The 23,096-nt window shown below is 39.9% G+C and overlaps 1 protein-coding gene and 1 long non-coding RNA gene across 3 annotated transcripts in view; one reads left to right on the top strand and one right to left on the bottom strand.

Annotated features, from left to right (window-relative positions):
* The window catches only part of SYT1 (synaptotagmin 1), a 537,233-nt gene that overhangs the window by 492,512 nt on the left and 21,625 nt on the right, over positions 1 to 23,096 (top strand). The gene's annotated exons all lie outside the window — the stretch shown is intronic.
* The window catches only part of LOC130709233 (uncharacterized), a 45,492-nt gene continuing 23,795 nt past the window's right edge, over positions 1,400 to 23,096 (bottom strand). The window contains exons 3-4 of the long non-coding RNA XR_009009739.1: positions 6,775 to 6,897; positions 1,400 to 3,081 (exon numbers count right to left, since the gene is read on the bottom strand). This is a non-coding gene — a long non-coding RNA (uncharacterized LOC130709233). The remainder of the gene's footprint in view (positions 3,082 to 6,774; positions 6,898 to 23,096) is intronic.

Genomic DNA, 23,096 nt, shown 5'->3' with positions numbered 1-23,096 from the left:
TGACAGGGGTCCTCAGATGCGTGGGGGAATATTCCTGACTCTCACCTGGAATCAGTTTGGCCTGGGTATGACACTTGAATTTACAGCAAATGTGTGTAAAGGCAGTTCTGGGTGAGCCACTCTGAACAGGAGATGGCAGTAGCGGCCAAGGTATCTGGGCATCCTTCTCCAGTCCTCCTAACAAAGGGTATTTTCCGTCTGTTAATTCAGGGCATAGTTTTGCTCACTAAAGCCAAGCTGTGGACTCCACAACTATTGAAGGGCTAAAGATTGCTCAAATGGAAGGCTGAACAACCAAATGAGCAAGGTGGGGAGCTGTCACTAAGTCTCACCGCAAAGGAAAGGAGGCGCCCCAGAAAGCACAGATGCTCCTACTTAGATGGGCATCAGTGGAAGTCTGGAAAGGATTTGAGATCTAGTGCACAATCTTACGGTGACTTTGAGCAAGTTATTTAGCAGAATTGATTCAACCTGCGACCTCATGTGGCTTAAGGGGGTAAGGGGGTCCTCCTCCCAGACTTCACAAAGCGTCAAATAAGATCTAGGAAAACCTTGTAAACTATGACATGCTATAAACATACGAGGAAGGCATTTTTGTTGGCTTGTCCCTGCACCTCCAAATGTCCTAGACCACTTTTTTTTCCTTTGTTATTTTTTTTTTTCATCCAGGTTATATGGCCAGAAGCTGTTTGACCATGGGTCTATTATTTCTCTGATAATTATAAATTCCCAGAGAGCTACGGCACACAAATTACATTGTAATAGCTCTAAATTCTTTGCTTCATCCTGAGTCTACAATTATGCTCTCACCCAGGCTCCTGTCATCTGTTGTCTTGATTTATGAGAACTTCTGTCCTCTGATCTCCTCATTTTTTACCCCTGCCTCCTTTAAAACTTCTGAAATGTGGCTGCAAGGTCAAATTTCTCATCGTGCCAGCTTACATTCTCAGGTGTAATCATTACTGTCTTAATAAAGCAGGCAGTTAGTTCCACAATAGTCTAATTCACTAGATAATGGCTCAGCCCTCACTATGTAATCCCCATCCTGTCCCTTGCTAGGACTCCAGAACCACTGTGTTGTGGTTTGAAGTATCTCTTAATTTGTCACATGTATTATTTAAACATTTATTTCCAGTCAAGTACATGATGGATCAAGTGCTGCATATATATTAGGAAAATATAACCAGTTTCACCTGGAGTGAAAACAATAGCCGGAAAGTTTTCTGGTAAATTCCATATACTTATAGACCCCTCCCAAAGGTTGGAAAAAGAAAAATCTAAATTTTCAAGTATTGCAGAATCACTTTGGTATTAAGGTAGAAGATTTAGGAGGCATGCAAACCACAATTTTTGATGTAGTTAATAAGGCAGAGATATATTATTTCACTTTGCTCCACTTGTGACCTAGAGTGAATTATATCCACAGTAAAATTAGACCGAACTTGACTCTGGTACCTGAATGGCCAAGAGGTACAGAAATTTCCAGCACAGCTTTATTAGTGAGTGGGATATAACAAGACCATAATCTAAAGCCAGTCCTCAGTTTTATTATTTATTTTGCTGCCTTGATCATTTTTCTGCACTCATTTGGCTTGAAGGCACAGACATTCCCTGTTGATTATCTCGACTTGGCAGTTGGTTTCTGCTACACATTTTGATTCCTAATATGGTAGCAGGAGAGGGTTTTGTATGAGTTCCAGCGAGTTTCTCTGGGCTTGTGGAATGCAGTGAGGAAAGAATCCTACAGGGATGAAAACATGAACATTTGCACTGATAAAGAGAAAAAAGAAAGAAAGAAAAAGAGGATGTCTCTCTAAAACCTTTTTTTTTTTTTAATTTTTACTCAGGCCACTTTCATTTCTAATGTCTTACAGTTGGGGGATGGAAGGAATTAACTTTGTGTTTTTTAATTGCCTGTACTGTCAGACCATTTCAAAAATCATTTCAAAATGCCTGAGTGTTTTTATAGAAGCAGTGCTAACAAAAGAAACTTTTCAGCATCATCAAGGTTTAAATCCTCGAAGCACCCAATAACACTGTTCTCTAAATTAGCCACATAATGATGAAATCTGGGAAAATAAGTTGCATGTCCCCAAAAGAGAGTAATAGATTATTCTGTCCATTCACGGTACAAATTATACTGTTCCTCCTAATTTTTGTACCAATGAGACTTAATGCTAAAGAATCCATGTATTGATTGTTTCAGAGGTCAATACAGTTTTTCTCTCAAAGTTATAAGTTAGTTCACAGAAATATTCATTTGGTAAAAATTCCTTTAACAATACATCCCAGATGACAAACTTTCCTTTAGCAGTAGGCTCTTCTTTTTCTAAATGTATTTATTAAAAGCCTCTGTACTTTAATGAGCCACATTTGCACTGGTGTAAAAATGTCACTATTTTCATCATAATTAACATCCATTTAATGTTTAACTTTTATGTAATTAAGAGTTATATTTGGTGGCTATTCCCTCCAAATTGGCTATATCAACATTTGGGATCATGTCTAGATGGGCTTATCTGCTGCATCAAAAAAAAAAATCAACTAATGAGAGAGTCATCTAGAAATTCAACATGCTAGTGTAGATACACTTGAAAGTATGGGTGTTTTTTTGTTTTGTTTTTTGTTTTTTGGCCGCGCGGCGCAGCTTGCGGGATCCTAGTTCCCAGACCAGGGGTCGAACTGCGCCCCCTGTAGTGGAAGCGCAGAGTCCTAACCACTGGACCGCCAGGGAAGTCCCTGAAAGTATCGTTTTCATGATGCTCCATATCTTTTCTTTTTCTGGACCACTAATTCTTAGAAGCCCTTCCGAAAGGGTTCTGATCAGTTAGCAACAACTACAAACGCAATTAGTCTGTATATTGGTTAGGCCTGGGCATGGCTACAAAAACCTGAAAATCCCAAAATAATGCCCCTTTTAAAGGATATAGAAATTTATGTTTTTATAATATGAAGTACTGTGAAGGCCATCAGTCCAGAGCTGACATGGGGTCTCCATCCGTCACAAGCAGCCTATGGCTATCTTCCTCCTCTGCCATCCTCTGCATGTGGCTTCCATATCATGGACTCATGTGGCAGCTGCTACATCATGTGAGAGGGAAAAAGGGGGAAATAAAGTAAACCCATGCCCTTTAGTGAAAGTTCTTAAAGTCCCACATGGGTTTTCCACTTACAACTCAATGGTCTGAATCTAGTCTTGACCTGCCAGGGAAGCTGGGAAATGTAGTCTTTTATTTCAGCAGTGGGCCCCGCTAAAAATTGGGGTGCTAAAACTACGGGAAAGGGGTGAAGTGGATATTGGAGTAGGCAACACACAGTCTCCATCATAGATTCACAGGCTCCCTGACTTGCTCTCATTGTCAGGGTCATGGATGACTTAGCTTCTCCATGCATATTCATGCTGATTTATTTAAATTAGAAGTAGCTGTTGTGCTTCACTAATGTAAATATATATATAAATTATAAAAACTTTGAAAATGCAGATAATTAGAAAAAATTTTAAACTATCTTAAATTTCACCACCCAGAAATAGTGGGGTTAATTTTTTAGTACATAGTTCCAGGCCTACCTTTATGCACACCTGTGTATGTATATATATATGTATATACTTTCCATAATAAAGTTGGAATATACAAAGCATGCTAATCTTTAATCTGCTTTTTTTTTTTCTTTTTAAAGCTGAAATCTTGAGTGTTACATCTTTTTTTTTTTAAACTTTGGGTTTATTTATTTATTTATTTATTTATTTATTTATTTATTATTTATGGCTGTGTTGGGTCTTCGTTTCTGTGCGAGGGCTTTCTCTAGTTGTGGCAAGCGGGGGCCACTCTTCATCGCGGTGCGCGGGCCTCTCACTATCGCGGCCTCTCTTGTTGCAGAGCACATGCTCCAGACGCGCAGGCCCAGTAGTTGTGGCTCACGGGCCCAGTTGTTCCGCAGCATGTGGGATCTTCCCAGACCAGGGCTCGAACCCATGTCCCCTGCATTGGCAGACAGATTCTCAACCACTGCGCCACCAGGGAAGCCCTTTAATCTGCTTTTTTAACAAGATGTTCATGATATGGTGAACATCTTTCTTCATCGATAATCTTTTCAACATTGTTTTAAATGACTATAGACTATTTCTTTATATGATTATACCATAGTTTAACCAATATCCAATTGTTAAATATTTTAGTCATTTCAAATTTTTCTGTATTATAAACCACACTGCAATTAATATATTTGTCACTAAATCTTTTCTCATATCCTCAATTATATCCAAAATATACCTTAGAAGATATATTTTCTGATCAAAGATATGCATATCTTAAGGCTTTGGTATGCCAAATTCCCCTTTATAAAGATTGTTGACATTTTACATTGTTACCCTCCCATCCTAGTATATGACTGTACACTTTGACCAACAATGAACATTATATAATTTTTTTAAGTCTTTGCCAATCTGATATACCACAACGTGGAGTCTCATTTTTATTTGGATTTCTTTTATTTATTTATTTTTTGGCTACATTGGGTCTTTGTTTCTGCGCAAAGGCTTTCTCTAGTTGCTGAGAGCGGGGGCTACTCTTTGTTGCAGTGCAGGGGCTTCTCATTGCAGTGGCTTCTCTTGTTGCAGAGCATGGACTCTAGGCATGCAGGCTTCAGTAGTTGTAGCATGCGGGCTCAGTAGTTGTGGCGCATGGGCTTAGTTGCTCCGTGGCATGTGGGATCTTCCCAGACCAGGGCTCAAACCCTTGTCCCCTGCACTGGCAGGCAGATTCTTAACCACTGCGCCACCAGGGAAGTCCCTGGATTTCTTTGATTACTACTAAAGTGGAATATTTCCCCCTGCCTTAGATTTAGCTTTCTTTATTGTGAAAAGATAGGACATGAGGGAAAGAGGTTCATGGACTCAAATTCGGAAATACTAACTTTGAACTGAAAGGAACAAGTCCCTGGTTGTTAGATAAGTCATGCACGCTCATGAATGGCAACATAAGAGAAGAGGTTATCCTTCCATTTCAAGTGGCACTCAATGACGATGCCACCTGGCCATTTCAGGTAAGGTACCTCAATTTGTTCCTCATTGTTTAAAGAAGAAGCCACCATGATCTTGGTCCACATTGAGCTTAAAGGACAATGCTTCATATGTGACTTGTGAGTTTTCTCCCAGCCCAGTCCTTCCCTTGAGTTGACTGTCAAGCTCTTATCTCAGCAGAGTGGCAGGTAAAAGTATTCAGAGGGTCTCCAATTTAATTCAGGTAGTCAGCAAACCACAAGATCTGTCTGCTAACTACTTTCATACCAGATAGGATATCTCCTACCTAAATTTGTAACTGAGCTGAAAACAATTTTGTGCCTTTAAATATCTGATGATGCGCCCCATTTCGCTACCTCTGAAGCCAGGGTGATGCACAGTAAGTAGCCAGGTCACAGCACGCCAGTCAGACAGCTGTTGGTGTCATTTCCTGATGTTTGCTAGGTAGAGAACTTCACATACCTTAGGCACGTGCTCTCTGTGAAAGGGATTGATGTATTTTCTTGCTTGTGTGTTGTATACATTATTCTGGAGCAGTTCATCTCGGCAGCTTTTTAATCCTCTCTTTGTGCCTAAAAGCTAATTCGTAAATCAAGAGTTAATATAGGGCTTCCCTGGTGGCGCAGTGGTTGAGAATCTGCCTGCCAATGGAGGGGACACGGGTTCGAGCCCTGGTCTGGGAGGATCCCACATGCCGCGGAGCAGCTGGGCCCGTGAGCCACAACTACTGAGCCTGCGCGTCTGGAGCCTGTGCTCGGCAACAGGAGAGGCCACGATAGTGAGAGGCCCACGCACCGCGATGAAGAGTGGCCCCCACTTGCCACAACTAGAGAAAGCCCTCGCACAGAAACGAAGACCCAACACAGCCATAAATGAATGAATAAACAAATGAATAAATAAAAATTTAAAAAAAAAAAAAAGAGTTAATATAAGAGATAATTTGAACACTATAGGAGAATTCCCAATTAGACCATAAGGACAAAACTTCAGAAAACTGCATGCCTGAATGCTGAGGTGCAACTAAAAATAGGAGGAATAAAAGTATCCTTCATCCTCTACCAGCAAAACCAAAAATTAAACATTAAACCACAACTATCTCTTTTTCTCTGTAAGCCTAACGATTCTCTTCCATATATGTAAGGAAAGCAAATACTCATTTTTGTTTACAATTTAGGTTAGGCGTTGTACAGTGACTCACATGAGGCACACCCCAGAGAAAATTTAGTGGGCAATAACATCGAACACTACAAACTCATAGGATCGTAAGACACGGCTGGGGTTTGCCCATCCTCCAACTGTCTTGCTGGAGTATTTTTTTCTCCTTCTATGGGAGAAACTATTTAGAGTCAAGCATTATTAAGTCAAAATGCAAAGGAAGGAGAAAATGAATATGGGTTAATTGCATTCTGGATGCCACTGAACCACAGTTGGGATAAATTATTACCGTGGTATACAAACACATTGTGCATTCCAGGAAGAAGCTGGAGTATGGGTGTGTACCAGAAAGTGGCCGCAGATGAGGATTCTGTGTGTGTGTGTGTGTGTGTGTGTGTGTGTGTGTGTGTGTGTGTGTGTGTTGGCAGACTGAGCATGCATATTGATCCTCATACTTAAGGCTAAGAAGTCAGGACTTTGTCCTGAAGCAGTAATCTCCCAGAAGAGTTGTAGCTACCGTCCAGGAATGTCCCATTATATGCAATTTGGCACATTCTGTGTGATCTTCTCCCCTTGACTTTACTGCACAAAGAAGATACCTGCAATCTTGGTAGAGAAGTAAAACTCTTATTCCTTATCAGCAGATCTGCAGGGTAACAGAGGAAAGACTATGACAGGATCAGCTGTAGTTGTGCTGAAGACCTCTTCCTACCATCAACCACCTGGGGAGAAAAAGAATTCAGTCAATATAAATAAAGGGCAGACAGGCACCAACCTAAAGCAATGAACTTTTTGTAATAGGAGTGAAAAGAAGGGACCAATGAGGGCTACAAGAATCACAGAAGGCTTCTCTGAAGAGGGGATGTTTGCTACCCTAGCCAGACGTAAGGCAAAACCTTCAGGGTCCTGAAGAATCGGGTAACAGCAGGACTGCAGGTAACCATTTCTTCAGTAGGGATACAGTGATAGGCAAAATAGGCAAGTCTCTGATTTCATGGACCACCACAGAAAACACAGGGGCCTGTTTGTTTTGTTTTGTTTTGTTTTTTGCAGGGCCTTGTTAGGGTGCCTGCATCTGAAGGACTTAGATAACTGCCCCTTTTCAATGGCCTTTACTAATTTTCCATTTTATGTACTTCTATGTATAGAATTGTTTAAAATTCATTTTTCAATTTTTAAAAGTAATATGTGTTCATGAAAAAGCAGTAAAAACAGACCAGAAGTATAAAGTCTCTTCTCCACCCCCATACCCAACCCTTCTATCCAGAGATAACCACTGTTTCAGGTACATCTATCCAGAAATTTTCCATGCATATATAAGCACAGAATCTATATTATGTATAAATATTATCATACTATTTTATTTTTTTTTAAATGTAATTCTGCTATAGTGATAGCTCTATAATGTTGATACAGGAGAGACTTGACGAAGGCAATCTGGTTGGGAAAAGGTCTTGAAGCTCTGTTGTAATACACTTTATATAAAATGTAATATCAATTGTCAATATCAAAGAAAGGTGCGTGCTAGAAAGTAAGGAACAGTAAAGCACCACCAAGAAATTCCTTGGCTTTACCACTTAGGCATCTCTGCATGAGAGCACAGAACAGTTGCCTACCATTTCACTGTGTGAATGGACCATAATTTTTAAATCATACTCTAGTAGTAGATATATAGAGATTGTATGTAGTGATTTTTGCCTTCATAAGCAATACTTTTTGAATCTCTTTTTACATGTACCTTTGCATTCTTAGGAAAGGGAATTTAGAGCATAAAAACCTCCAAGCAGAATCCCTGAGTGGAAGGGAATGTGCATTTTAAACGTTGATAAAATGTTGCCATAAAATGTTGCCAAACTGCTCTCCCCAGACGTTTTTCCAATTTACAGTCAATGGGAGAGACAATCTGTATATTTTAGGATTCCCTTGGAGAAAGTGCTGAGCTAAGCTGCCACAGAACCAGTTATGCAAGCTTCGGATTCAAGATCAACCTACCTATTTGCAATCAGGATCCCAGCCATGCATGCAAGTTCAAGTTTCTCTGAGCTTTTGGGATCCCCAGGCAGTTTGCCTGAGTAGTGCAGCTAAACTGGAGTGGTATGGTGCCGCCTACATTAAGAATCATTTTTGTTTTCGCTTTCTGGAGTGTAAATACCTATTAAAGGCTTTTCATTCCAAACCTAGGGGAAATTCTACTGAGAAAGCAAACTAATAAGAGGGAGGGAGCTGTGAAGGCTAAGTCTGAGCTGTCAGGAAGGCAGACAGAAAGAAACAAGGCAGGGAGGCAAGGTCAAGAAATTGAAGAAGGAACTGGGAGACAGTCCTACGACCACTTTGGCCTCCTGAAAGAAAAGGTTTGGTAGATATTTGCCCGAAAGCCCCTTGAAGAGGATTCAGCATCAAGGCTGAATGGCAAAGACAAGAAGTTCAGCACTTTTGCTATTTTCCTCTCTCATGTTCAAATACTTCTCAGAAACATACAGCTTCATCTTCATTACCATTTGATGTTTATGTATATAAATCCTCTTCTAAGTAGACTTGGGGGTTTATATGCATGGTTTTGTGATAAAATAAGAGATAATCACATTTTCAAACATAAACATACGAATGATAGAAAAATGATAGCATTGGTAATTCAGTTTCACATTTTCTCAAGTATCTTTTTAAAATGCAGCTAATTATATACTAAGCCTTCTCATACATCATTTATGTTATTGATTAAATGTAAAAATGGAAGGAAAAAGACTGAGTCCAATTTATTTTTTTAAGAGAATGAGTAAAAAACAATCAGCCACATTAATATTTCAAACAACAAACAACTGGAAATTTATTTCTGCTCTTAAAGAAAAGTTTGGGACTAACAAATTCTTTTACACATGTGCTGTTGATGAAGAAAGGAGGGAGAAAAGGTACAATATGCTCCAGAAAATGATTACACCTTCAGCGAGATACGGAAGGAACAGCCCCTCTGTTAGCCAGTAAGGAAACCATGCTTATGACTTAGTAGTCACAAACAGCAAAAACACAACAAAAATCAGAAGATATACATATACGTGTGTGTACGTACTCTTTCTGTGCTTTGTTTCCTGTGAAACTGTACAACAGCAAAATATTTTTAACTTAATCTAAAATGTAAAGCCTGTATCAATTATCAGTCATCCAAAGTGTCTGTAGTACAATTTGAGTCAGCACGAGAACAATGGAACACACATTTTCATTCAGTCTTTTTTTTTTATCTTTATTGGAGTATAATTGCTTTACAATGGTGTGTGAGTTGCTGCTGTATAACAAAGTGGATCAGCTATACGTATACATATATCCCCATATCTCCTCCCTCTTGTGTCTCCCTCCCACCCCTCTAGGTGGTCACAGAGCACCGAGCTGATCTCCCTGTGCTATGCCGCTGCTTTCCACTAGCTATCTATTTTACATTTGGTAGTGTATATATGTCATTGCTACTCTCTCACTTCGTCCCAGCTTCCCTTTTCCCCACTGTGTCCTCAAGTCCGTTCTCTACATCTGCGTCTTTATTCCTGCCCTTCCATTAGGTTCATCAGTACTGGTTTGTTTTAGATTCCATATATGTGCGTTAGCATACAGTATTTGTTTTTCTCTTTCTGACTTACTTCACTCTGTATGACAGACTCTAGGTCCATCCACCTCACTACAAATAACTCAGTTTCGTTTCTTTTTATGGCTGAGTAATATTCCATTGTATATATGTGCCACATCTTCTTTATCCACTCATCTGTCAATGGACACTTAGGTTGCTTCCATGTCCTGCCTATTGTAAATAGAGCTGCAGTGAACATTGCGGTACATGTATCTTTTTGTCATTCAGTCTTTTCTGCTTCTACAGTTTGCCATGGATACCTGTGTTTTCCTCCTAATCATGTTTTCTTGAATTTTACTTTTATTAGGGTCAGGTATTTGAGAGTTTGGGTTTGGGGTTTGTTTATCTGTTGGTTTTTCTTCTTCCAATGACATACGACGTATTTCTAAAAGGCTTTTCAAGGAAACGGGAATTGTCACGTAGTAGTAAGTCCTGTTGCCCAGACCTCCTGGATAATCCCCCGTCTCCACCTCCACCTTCCCCCAGGCCCAGGGCTGCCTGGGTTCAGGTCTCACCACTTCTCTGTGATGGCAACAGCCTCCCAAAGCTGGGGGCCCTGGGCTCCTGCCCTGACCCTCCTTCTATCCTCCCCACTCCTGCCAGTGGCGTCTTCCTAAAGCAAAAATCTCACTGTGCCACTCTCCTGCTTAAAATCTTTAATTGGCTTTAATTAGCTTCTCACCACCTTCGTGGAGAAATCCAGATTCCTTAGAAAGCTCCACAAGCCCCTTGTGACCAGGCTCAGGCCTGCCTTCCAGATGCCATCACTGGCTCCTCGTTTACCCCCTGCTCAAGCTGAAACAACCCCGCACCGTTTCACACGTGGAGGCTTTGCGGGTGTTGTTCCTCTCCCTGGACGGTCATCCTCCAGCCTCCAACCTGGAGAACCCATATTTCATCCTCTAAAACGGTGCTTCTCGGGCCTTCCTGCCCACATGAATCTCCTGGGGATCTTGTTAAATAAGATTCTGCTTCTGCAGGTCTAGGATGGGGCCTGAGGTTCTGCATTTTTATCAAGTTCATCAGCATTACCAGGTAATGCTGAGGCTGGTCAAAACCCATGCTGACAACAAGGCTCTAAAACATTACTGTCATCCCTCCCTCTGCGGAAAAACTCCTCCCCTCCAAAGCTGGTCTGCACAAAGCTTCCTCTGTCCTCATTTTATATCCTGGGTATAGAATGTGCACGGATTCCCTTCCATGGCTCACACTATTGTAATTACTTGGTTACGTGTCTGTCCCTCTCACCACCTGTGGATCACCTAGGGCTGGAACTGTGACTGCTGCTTCCTTGTATTCCCCACACTCACATTGAGGCAGAATGTGCAGGCATTTCATAAAGGGATTTTTAACAGAAATTAGCAAGATCTTTAAAGTGCCCGGATGACCATCTGACACGGTGTTGTTAAAGATGTCTTTGCTGGATTGGAGGGTTAAACTAAATTCTCAGGTCTCAAAATCATGTTTGTTTGTTTTTTTTGAAATGTTGCTCCCACTGTCTCCAGTAGGGACGGGGGTGGGGTGGGGAAGAAAAGGCCTAGGACTATTTGATTCCTATTCGTTTAACCAGCATGGAAGTCTAGGCTAGGAGGCTGGCTAGGAGTTTGAAGAGCCCAGACCTGCTAGACAGTACAACAAGCTGATTATCTCTGTGGCCTCGAGGCTGACTTCCCCACCCCAGTCCCCCCCTCTGCTGCACAGAACAGCCCCACCTGTCTCCAGACACTTGGCTTTGCACAAAAGAATGAAGGAAAGCCAAGACCCAATGAATAATCTCCAGCAGAGCATCTGGGCAAGGAGCAGCTCATTAAAGACGTTTGCAGGTCTTAGTGGATAGAGAATCAGTAGAAACAAACAGCATCTGCCCAAGGTTTCTTCCATCACGTCACAAAGAGGAAAGGATAGGCCAGCAGTGACCATCCCACCCATGGTAACCAATGGTCCCGAAAGTTGGTCAATGGTCTCCAAGGACCACAAAGATAACAGCTGCAGCACAGTGGTTGTCAATGTTGAAGGTGTGCAAGAATCACCTGGGAAGCGATAATTATAAAATGTGAACACCAAAGACCCCACCCCAGACCAACTAATTCAGAATCTCTGGGGCTGGGCCCAAGCAGTCAGTAGTTTCTAAAACTCTCCAGGTGATTATAATGTGAAGCCAGTGTTGACAGCCACTGGTAGAGGGTGTCACCACATTGGACGCTTGAAGTGCCCCACAGGGGCCTCAAAATTGAACGCCTAGCCTCAGCTTAAGCACCCAACTAACTGGCTTGTGAGTCTTGTCCATTGTAGGCCAAATAAAACCAATCCAAGACGGTTTACCTTCTTCCTCATGCAGCAGGCACTCATGATGTTACAAATGAGAATTTCTTTATCTGCACCCGCATCACTCAGTTTCCATTAAGAAATTGGTAAATTGAGAGAGAATGTGAGCCCTCGAAAGAAGGAAGCTGAATTCATTTGGATTCAAATCTGGAACAGAATTTGAACAAATTTGGCACAGAAAGTTCCAAATTCCCTTTTTTCTAAGTCTTAATAACCTACCTTGCCTCCCTTCTTTTCCACCTGCACCCTCTCTGCACAAACCCATCAGTCATGGAGGTGAGCTCATGGCATCTGGTAGGAGGTCAGATGGGAACTTGACTGACAGGCAAGTCAGGCGGGGTCACACTGGTTGCATCTGAAGGTACCATGTGGGAGTTTCAAGATGGTGGATTCGGCTATATTCACAAGCACAGCCTCCTCCAGTGTTGGCGATCGTGCTACCAAATGTGAAAGGGCCCTCACGGCAGGGGCTTCAGACATTTTAGTTGAATCAGGATCAGAGCTCCTCAATTTTTATTTTTTTTTAACATCTTTATTGGAGTATAATTGCTTCACAATGGTGTGTTAGTTTCTGCTTTATAACAAAGTGGATCAGTTATACATATACATATATCCCCATATCTCCTCCCTCTTGCGTCTCCTTCCCACCCTGCCTATCCCCCCCCCAGGTGGTCACAAAGCACCAGGCTGATCTCCCTGTGCTATGCGGCTGCTTCCCACTAGCTATCTGTTTTACATTTGGTAGTGTATATATGTCCATGCCACTCTCTCACTTCGTCCCAGCTTACCCATTCCCCCTCCCCACGTCCTCAAGTCCATTCTCTACGTCTGCGTCTCTATTCCTGTCCTGCCCCTAGGTTCTTCAGAACCATTTTTTTTTCTTTTTAGATTCTATATATATGAGTTAGCATACAGTATTTGTTTTTCTCTTTCTGACTTACTTCACTCTGTATGACACTCAATTTTTTTTTAATGAAATATTTCAGGCCTTACGATATTAAGTATAATATAATGAATACTCATGTAACCAGTACACAAAAGAAACAAAACCTAGGGCATCTAATCACAATACCTTGGGTACCCTTTCCTATCCTTTTTCTCCCATTCTCTCCTCAGAGGTAACTGTTATCTTAAATTTGCTGTTTGTGATTCTCAGCCTAGTTTCAAGTTTTACGTTCATTATTCCTAAGTATGTTTTTATTACACATACAGTTTTGTTTTTGCATGTTTTCAGTTATATAAATGATATTGTACTCTGTGTATTTTATGTGTTTTCAAACTTTATATATACAAGTGGTATCATATTATGTATCCTTATGCAGGAATGTGTCTCTCCAAATTATATTCTTGAGATGAATCCATGTTGGTTAATGTGAACTTGTTACTTTTAAATTACTGTATAGCATTTCCTGGTAGGAATATACCCCAACTGAGGTTTACATTTTTCTGTTGATGAATATTTGGGTTGTTTCCAATTTCTTGCTGTCACAAACAGCACAACAAGGGACACTCCTACACATGTCTCCTTATCCAAACATGGGGGAGTATCTCTAGGATGTTTATGTAAGAGTGAGATTTCTGGGATGTAGGGAATGTACATCTTCAGCTTTTCTAGACATTACCAAATAACACCCTACCAGAAGAATATGAGCATTTCTATTGCTCACATGCTGTCAACACTGATATTGTTTAACGTTTAAGTAGTCAATTTTAACTGGTGTGTTTTTACCAAAAAATCCTGCAGGGGGCAGCATATCCTGGTGATTCCTGCTGTTTCTGCCGCATTACAGTTAATGGGTCCTTTCCTTCACTCCTTGAAATCCTTCAACCTTCTCTAAGTTAGTTACTCCTCCACCCGCTTTCTTACCTCCATCAGCTCCCGGGAGATATCTTACACTGACAAATATAACACCATCTGAAAGCTGAAAGCTCCCTCCCACTTTTCACTCCACATTCCTGGCACATATCTGTCTCCTGACAGGATGGGAGGGAAATAGAGACAAGTCAGTCTTGAATTAAAATACTCGTTCCAGTTCAAAGTAGCATTAAGAGAGGATGTGAGTGGACAGCAAAGTCTTCCACAGTTCTGGAGCAGTGGTATGCAGCCTAATTAGAAGGCACTGCACACTGGCAGAAACGGTTTATGTAAATTGGAAAATTGCTGAGAAGTAGGGAAAAGTATTGCAAAGCAGTGGTGGCTTTGTTTTTCTTCTGGAATAGAAGCTGTTTACTCCTTTGCTTTCTTAGTTACATTGTTGCTGGTTCCCTAAGGAAGAAAAAGAGTGTTCAGTTTCAATACACCTCCTTGAATTTCTCTCATTTATACTGAGCTGAAGTCTCTCGATGTCCAGAGCTCCATAGTGGGAATGCAGCCTACAAAGATGCAATCCTTTCAACAAAGCAGATGTGAAACTGAGCTGTGCTTAAAGATTGAAAATGGCTGCTTTAGAGGAGAGTTTATTGTTAGTACTTTCAAAGAGGTCCTACTGTCACCCCTCTGCTGGGAGTAGTTTTTCCTTCCTAGAACTGGATTTTTAAATTTCAGTACTTTAACATGAATGAATGAATGAATGATAAAATTGTATTGCTGTCCTTAAGGGGGAAATTAGGCAAATAAATATGATTTGCTTTTGGATTGACCACTGTTTTGAGTTATTAAATCTTCTCCCCCTCCATTATCATAGATCAAACTTTCTCCAAATGGAATCTATCAAATACTCTTATAGCAAAATGTTAATAGGTGTTCTGGGGAGTACAATTTATGTCAGTAAAAATGTTGGATTGAAGCATGTTTTCTACAGGAAAATCAAGTTTCTCTAATGCAAAAGTTTCTTAGAGTCAGTTATTTGCTGATATGTATTATAAATCTATAAGGCACGACTTACAGTGATTCTGTGTTTCTAAGTGGTTTGACCACAGTTCCCTTTTCCATGAAACACCTGACAGGATTAGAGTTCAGAAGACACACTTCGGAAAATGCGAGGATAGATATTCTAAGGTTGGCTACACCATCACCCCAAATCACTGAAACTAGAAATTCACGAGATCCAATTATATGTTATCCTTGACTGAAATTCTTTCATGATAGAACATGTCTTGACATGTTGGTTGGCATACACATTGCTTCTGTGTTGAATGTTATTGTGGAGATATTTGAGGGCAGCCTAATTTTTGCTTCCTTGTCTCTGACTTTTTTTCTGCTTCAATGCCTAAGGAATGTCTGTATTCTCGAACTTCAATTATTCAGTCAGGGATATGTTTGTAGTGTTGAGCATTCTGTTATCAATATGTCCTAGAACATGGTATACTCTTTCAATCTGTAGGCTTCTTTGTCTTTAGTGATACTTCCTTGTATGATATTTGCAAATACTTTTCCTGTTCTATTTATTGGATCCTCTTCTTCAGGGATCCTCAATTATGTTAAGTGCTTTGGAACTCCAATCTATTACCTTCTAATTCCTTTGCTCCTCTTGTATTCACAAGCCTTTCTTCTAGGTCAGTAATTTTATTTGCAGCCATGTTTATTTCATTCCCTGCCATGTCACCTTTACTTATTGTTCTATAATATTGTTCTTGTCCTCAACCTTCTTTAATTCTGTAACCTTCCTGTTGTTCTCTCATCTCATCATTGAGCTCATATTTTTCTGAGTGCATGTTCTCATTAACTTGATTCATAGTACAAAGCACTTCTGAGGAATTTTGTTTTGTGCTTTGGATTATGTTTTCTTTAAGAGTGAGGGTTTTATCATTCCTCTGCATGCCATGTTCCTTTCTTTTAAGGGTTGGTTGGTTTTGTTTGTTTTTATTTGGGAGCGTTGCCTTAGCATGTTTGGATATTTGTCTCTGTTTTGTTCCCCCCAACCTTGTTCTATCCAGACCTTCTCTTTGTTCTGACCAAGTGTACGTGACTTCTCCTTGACTCCATTTTCATTGACTCTGACTTGTTTCCACACTGAGCTATGGTTTGAGAACTTGGTATTGAATACCACCCACTTTCCTGTGGGGACTGGAGGGGAAGACTGTGTGACATCTGTGTGAATTAGACTGAAGGGAAGCTGTGTGACATCTGTGTGAATTAGAACTCCTGGATTCTGCTCTCTCTGGGATTTGATAGGAGTTTTGAACTAAGTTTTAACCCCTCCCTACAATCAGGACTCATATCCACCCTGAAGGGGGACACTCTGGGATTTTTTTTTCCACAATCATTCAACACATTTTTATTGAGTACCTATTCTCTACTAGGCACTATTCTAATCTAGGCACTGGAAACAAATGAGACAAAAATCCCCTTTCTTGTGAGTTTATATTCATTGTGGTATCTTGACTGATACAACATGGTATCCAAAAGAAGCTGCCCACTTCTGCCTAATGGCCATTCCACCACCCCTCAGTCAAAAGAGAGAAAAAAAATAAGGATAGTCATTCAGTTCAATTTTCTGTAGATTTGAGGGCAATAATGAAGGCTTAAGATTCATCAAATTCGCCAGTGAAGCTTCAGAGGGGCAGGGAGGAAGGTCAAGGTTAGGAGCTACACTGTGTCACTCCAGAATCTTCTCTTTCCCTGGCCTGCATTTTGCATGCATGTGTACATGCCCATGTTTTGTTTTGTTTCGGTGTCCATAATAGTAAGGGGCACTCCTTGCCTTAATTTGGTAACTGGTTTATTGTTTGGAAGGAGAGAGCTAGTGTTTCTTGGGGTTGGCGTTCACTTTTTTAGTTGTGAGAGAAAAAGGGAAGATTCTATGACCTGTTTTCACTCTATCACCTTCAGCTGGAGGGTTCAACTTGCTCTTTTAACTCTTAACTAAATATCCTATCTGTGGTCTGCAAATATAAAATTACCATGAATAGCTCCTTCCTCGTAATTATTCAAGTATTGAATACTTTAAGACTCAGATTTAAAAAAAGAAATCAACCTGAAGTGGTTTGGTTGGGTTGTGTGCCAGCTCCTCTCGGCTAAAATACATTTCAAGGACTTAAACTTGAGAGCACTTCTAAGAAGTTGGTTATTCTTATCCCTGGACACTAAAAAATGGATTCCTTCATATCTAGGAAACACATTTGTCAGAAGAGCTCTTCAATTTCGCGATACCTTATGCTCAAGATTTTTCTTGCACAATCCCATAAGAATCCAATCTCTCTTCTGAGTATGTCAAACGCCTACACAGTTAGTAGCAGGCAGAGACAGGAAGTGAGAATAAATACCTATCTCTAGACTTCTGCTAAGATATGGGCTCTGGGTTAGCATGAGAAACCCCAAGTACCTAGACCTATTTGCTGAACCTACACAGCAAAGAAATAACCAAACACTTGTGCCTTTTATTGTGTACAGTAAGAGACTGAGCATTACCTACAAATGTCTCCCAAATAAATCATACTTAATTCAGATTATGAAGAGAATATTTGATAAATGCTTTGAGAATATTTGATAAAGGGAATTTGAACGGCACTAGATTGCATCTTCTTGTGTCATTACCGTGTCTCTAATGTAATTTCCCCCACCCAGAAATGTAATTCTCAGCCAGTTGCCTTGAAAGCTGGTTACCTTGGAGATGATTATCAGTATTATGATGACCTATTTAGAGGAATTTCTGCATTGCCAGAAAACAAATAACCACAGAGAGAGCCTTACAAAGGAATGATGCTCGTTCCCTGGAAGCGCCTTTACAAACGAATGCCGTAGATGTGATGTATTATGTGTGTGTGTGCGTGTGTGTGTGTTTGGTGTAGATTTGTCCATAATTAGGATTTACATTTTTGTGGAATGGCAGTTGTCCTTAAGTACTTTAAGAGCAAAGAAGGCGGTAAAAACAGCAGCAGGAATAAGCATATAGACATCTTCTCTCTTCCTACAATTTGAAATGCATGGCCATGGTTGTATTGATTTCTCATCAGTGTTAACATAGTTTCCATTTGCCCAGTTTCTTTTTCTTGCTCAGGCTCTGTTTTTTGAGGATTTTCTAGGGGTGCTGGAGTGTGGTTGACAGGTGATTGGTGAGGATTGACTTTTACAAACCAATTGATTGACTGTTAATAGTTCCCAAATAAACTTATAGCTGCTATTTTGATTTCCTCAGAATTATGCCACAAAGTCTACATTCTAACTCTATTTGGTCTCCCATTTTTCTGTGAAACTAGTGTTTGTGATTATAGGCAGATTGGACTTTTTAAGTTTTTAAGTTTAAATGTTTTTCATTACTATCCATTACTATCCATTAATGCTTCACCTGCCTTTTTTTTTTTTTCTTTTTTGGAGAAATTTTTGGTACTACTTTAATGTGGACCTTAAAAAATTCCAGTGATACATATTAAACCTTTATTACGATCAAAGACACAGGAAAAAACAACATAAACCAAGCATTACCCAAAGTAGGGCCAATAGACCTAAATTTCCAAATTTAATATTTGTTCTTAGGTTTTCAGGTGAAAACTCACTCATTGTAGCTTCCTCCAAGGTAATAACAATGTGTCCATATTTCCCACCATCTTCTCAGATCATCTTGCAGAGCATTGGACCCATAATAAATGTTCAATAAACCTGACTCATCGTATAATTTGCCCTCCAAGAACTTCCAAAACCTTTTTACATTCCAACTCACTTTTCATCTGCTCATGTTCAGCAAGATTATGTAGGAATCTCCTTTTTTTAAGCAATATGCAGTAAGTCTGTTTTCAGAGAGGATCTTGAGTCAAGGTCAGTTAACTCATTCAGGCCCTATTTTCAATTTTTGTACTGTAGACCTGTCCTTATGCCTGAAATCGCATCACTCTGAACTGAGGGCAAATATCAAATTCATATTAGTTACCTAATTAAATTCTTTGGACTGTTCTGACTGCCATGTTGAAAATGCCAGTGTAAGAACATTTTCTTCCATTTGACTAAATATAACTCTTTCTCATTCAATATTTTTGAGAGGGAAATACACTGATAGTTTAATTAATAATTCCTTAGCTAAATTTTAACTCCTAAAATCTAGCACTATATTATTCAAATTGATCCTGTAAAATGTTGACTTCTCTCCATCTAACAGAGTTGTTAGGAACGGTTTTACCGAAAAAGCATTAACATTGCTTATTGGTATATGGCCTTTGACTCATTTATGCCATGTCCTAAAAGAGGCATTAAAAACACAGAGAGATTTTCTATTTAATTCAGAGACCATAAATGGTCTTAGAACATAATGTCTGCCCTCTTATTCATTTATTCAATAAAGATATTTAACTGTCCCTTTAAAATGGCTTTCAGATGAAGTAACAAGTTGTGAGTTGTTTGAAGTATCTGCACGTCCAGCACTCCTTGGTAAGAATTAACCCTTTTGAACCTAGGCTTGCATCCAAATCATCCAGAATATTTCCAAAAAGATTCAGAATCAGACCTCTGACTCTGCCCAACAATGCCACTAAATTAATTCACTCTGCGTTCTCTGGGATGGCCTTTCAAGGCAAATCATGAACTTGCATTAGAATATTTGCTTTGTGTCTAATCTTCACTCCTAGAGATGACAGTTCTTAACGTTTAACACTCGCCATCCTTCCCACCCTGATGCTAAACTGGGAAGAATGAGAACAGAATGTTCTAACCTCATCCATACCACAGGTGGTTATTCAAGGGAAAAAACATATTTCATGGCCTTTTGCTAGATAAACTTGCTTTACAAACAAGACAAAATCTTCTGAAGGATGATATGGAATAGCTTTTCTCCAAAAAGAGTTCATGACTTTATTCCCTCTGCTCTAAGAAAACTCATGTCCTACATTGCTAGTGATCTGACGCAAATCATGAGATTAACTCACTACCATTATTCCAGCTGGTCATTTCTGTCAAGTTCTATTCAATCTGGAGCAGCACCTGTTGGAGTGTTTCTGATGAGAAACTTGGGGAAAGGGTTGTTGGGTAAATGGGCTGTTTTCACCAAGTCCCATTTGCCATCCTTTTAGTGATTGATAGTCATCCTTAATGAAGATTATAAAAAGAGAAGCTGCTTTAAAATGGAGAGTCAAAAAGTTTCCATGAAGAAATGATATAGAGCTGAGCTTAATTACAGAGGTATAGGGTAGGGGCATGAAGAGGAGGCATTTCAGGCACGTGGCCCCAAAGAGGGATGAAACACAGTGTATTTAAGGTGCTGAAGGGGCCAGAGCAGCAGGGGGAGTATCCTGAGAGATGAAACTGAAGAGGTAGCTATGAGCCAGATCATTCAGGGTCTGTTAGTCTAGTTAAGAAATGTGAACACTAAACTTACAGTATAATTACTGGATTGAAAACCATGTAAGGAGTTATATCACGTTTTAATCATCCTTCCTTGTACAATGTATAGAGTCTAAAACTGATCAAGTTTCTGAATGTTAGATTAGGATGAATGTTCAAAGTCACAGGGTTTCTATGATCACTGATATTAACTGTCTGACCACAGACCCATCACTTAGTCTCAGGTCCCTCAGCTTTAAAATGGAGGTAATGAAACCTCTCTCTCAGGGTGGCCACGAAGAATAAGTGAGATAAAATACAAAGAGTGAAAAATAAAGTGCCTGCTAAGAATTTTTTTTTAATCGGAAAGAATATTCAGTACAGGCCTTAGATGTGGGCAAGAAGGGACCGTGCCCCGGAACCCAGAGTTTAGAGAGCCTACTGTGGTCCTCCTCTATCTGCACTTCCAGGGGATGAAGAATCCTCAAGACCAACAGAACAGAGAATGTTCATCTAGGGGCTGCACCCAACTCTCCATTCTAGACCGGGCTCTGGGTACCTGAGATCCAATGTTCCCTGCCAAAATGAGCTCAAGTTTATTCACGAGGTCTTTGAAGATTTTTTTCCCCCAATTATGACCACCTGAAGGCAAGTGCATGCCCCATGGCTGAGGGATGGCTAAAGAGCAGTTTGGGGGGACATGCAGGCTGGGGCGTCCCCATAGGTGTATGTGAAACTTCTTAGGGTGTGCGTGGGAGTTTAGCGAGGAGAAAAAGGGGGCCGTTTCCATTGCTGAACCCCAAGGAGTCTGAGAACTCTTGATTTAAAGCTGGACTTCCTGGTTATTATGAATGCTTATTTGTTAAGCTATGAGAATAGAAACTACATATTTTAACAGTTTGTGTTTTAGTTTATAACGTTTAACAATTTAGACATATGGTATATGGACTTGCATTTGCAGTTTTAACCTGGGCCCTGCAAATGTTACAGGCAGGTATATATGTATCCTATTATTTATAAAATCCTGCATATCACACAAAATTCCATTTCATTTAAACCGTCTTAAGATGTATGGGTTGCCTATTTATGAAAATCACTTTAGGGTAACCATGAAATTCCATTATGCTCAGGAAGGCTGGAAAAGGCCAAGGGAAAAAAACAAGTTCAAAGAAAGGCAATCCATCTAGTGACCTCTTTCCTTCTCTACACAAGCAAAAACACCATCCAAATATCACTGTATGGTGTTTTGTGAAATTGTACATCTATATGTGGAGGCGGAATGAAAAGAGGACATAAGAGCTGGTGATGTTTAGAACTAACAAAAGGTTACTTCTCTCTTTGTGACATTCATTTGGACTCTCTAAGTGTAGAGCCTCGAATTCAAACTAAGCATTTCCAACCAAGTGAAGGGTGTCATCTGCTCCAAATTCCTCTCACAGTCATTGCCATACAAATCATTTAGCAAGAAAACACACACTGTCTTACGCTATCTTTCCTACTACAAAAGGTGTGAGTTGATTTAAACTTAACTTTTCAGGAATTTCTGTCTTCTCCTCCCAACCAAATGTGAGCTCTTTGAAGAACAAACTGGGTTCTATAGTTTTCTGTAACCCCTCACTCTCTTCCCTAAGAGTTTGCTCAACAGATATTTATACCTCACTGACTGACGTGATCATTTAGCAAATATTTCCTGGATTCTACCATGTGCCGGACTCTGTGTCAAGCATGAGGGTACAGGATTGAACGGAACACTGGCTAAAAGATAAATGCCTGGCACGTAATAGGCACTCAGTAAATGAGAGACTGAGCAGGTGAACGAATAAATGAATGGATGAATCAATGAGTGAATTCTGTACCACAGAACTAAGGAATAATATCAAGAAAAATGGAATAACCACTTAAGTTATATTAAACCAAAAGTCATCAAAGTGAAAGACGTCAGCCTGTAGAATATCCACGATTCAAGAAAATGGAAAATGTGGGGAAAATAAGAGCAGCCCTAACATTTATACCTCTGGGCCATCGTGTGTGGCTCTGGAATCTTGCAAAGAATTAAACTGATCCATAGAAACCAAATATTCTATATAAAGAATTTGACTAACTCTAACACCCCAACTCTCACTTCTCCCAGATTTAGGGATGAAGGATCTTACGTGATGTCAATTCCATAGAAATCAGTATGCACAATAACATTATTGTGAGTTTTTACTGAGATCTGAAATACTGATATGCTGTGATTGACTTTAATCACAAATTTGCTTCATAAAAAGCAGTAAAATCACCACAGAATTATATTACTCCGTGTCATTTTCTTATATGCAGTATAATATTGAAGTCATAGTTTATTTTTACTTTCTCCTTACAATATTGTAAGAAAACCAGGTTACCAAGGTAGAAGTTGATCTCTCTTGCAAAGCTACTTATCTTCTTGACATGCAGAGCACCAGCTGATTTCGAACAGAGTTTCACAGCTTTATAAAATAGCACCATATTTGGCCATCAATGAACCAAAATAAAATGCCTCTCTAGAAGGATAAAGGAAATCAACATTTACATAAAGAAACTTAATAACAAGCCAACCATGGTGTTCAAACTTTTGTGTCTTTTTAAAATAGGGCATGCATTATTCATACTGTAAAATCTCAAACCAAAGGTGTAAAGTATGAATTATCAGCAATATCATGAGTCTTAAAAACTATTATCTCCTTTTAAGAAGAAAATGAAAGCCACTTTGTTCATCCTATTCCAGGTCAGCATGCTTAACAATGTCACTTAAAGGCAGGAGGGGGACAGCAAGG

This window comes from Balaenoptera acutorostrata, chromosome 11, assembly GCF_949987535.1.
Source record: "Balaenoptera acutorostrata chromosome 11, mBalAcu1.1, whole genome shotgun sequence".
Taxonomy (NCBI): domain Eukaryota; kingdom Metazoa; phylum Chordata; class Mammalia; order Artiodactyla; family Balaenopteridae; genus Balaenoptera; species Balaenoptera acutorostrata.
This window is presented reverse-complemented; position numbering and strand designations above follow the sequence as displayed.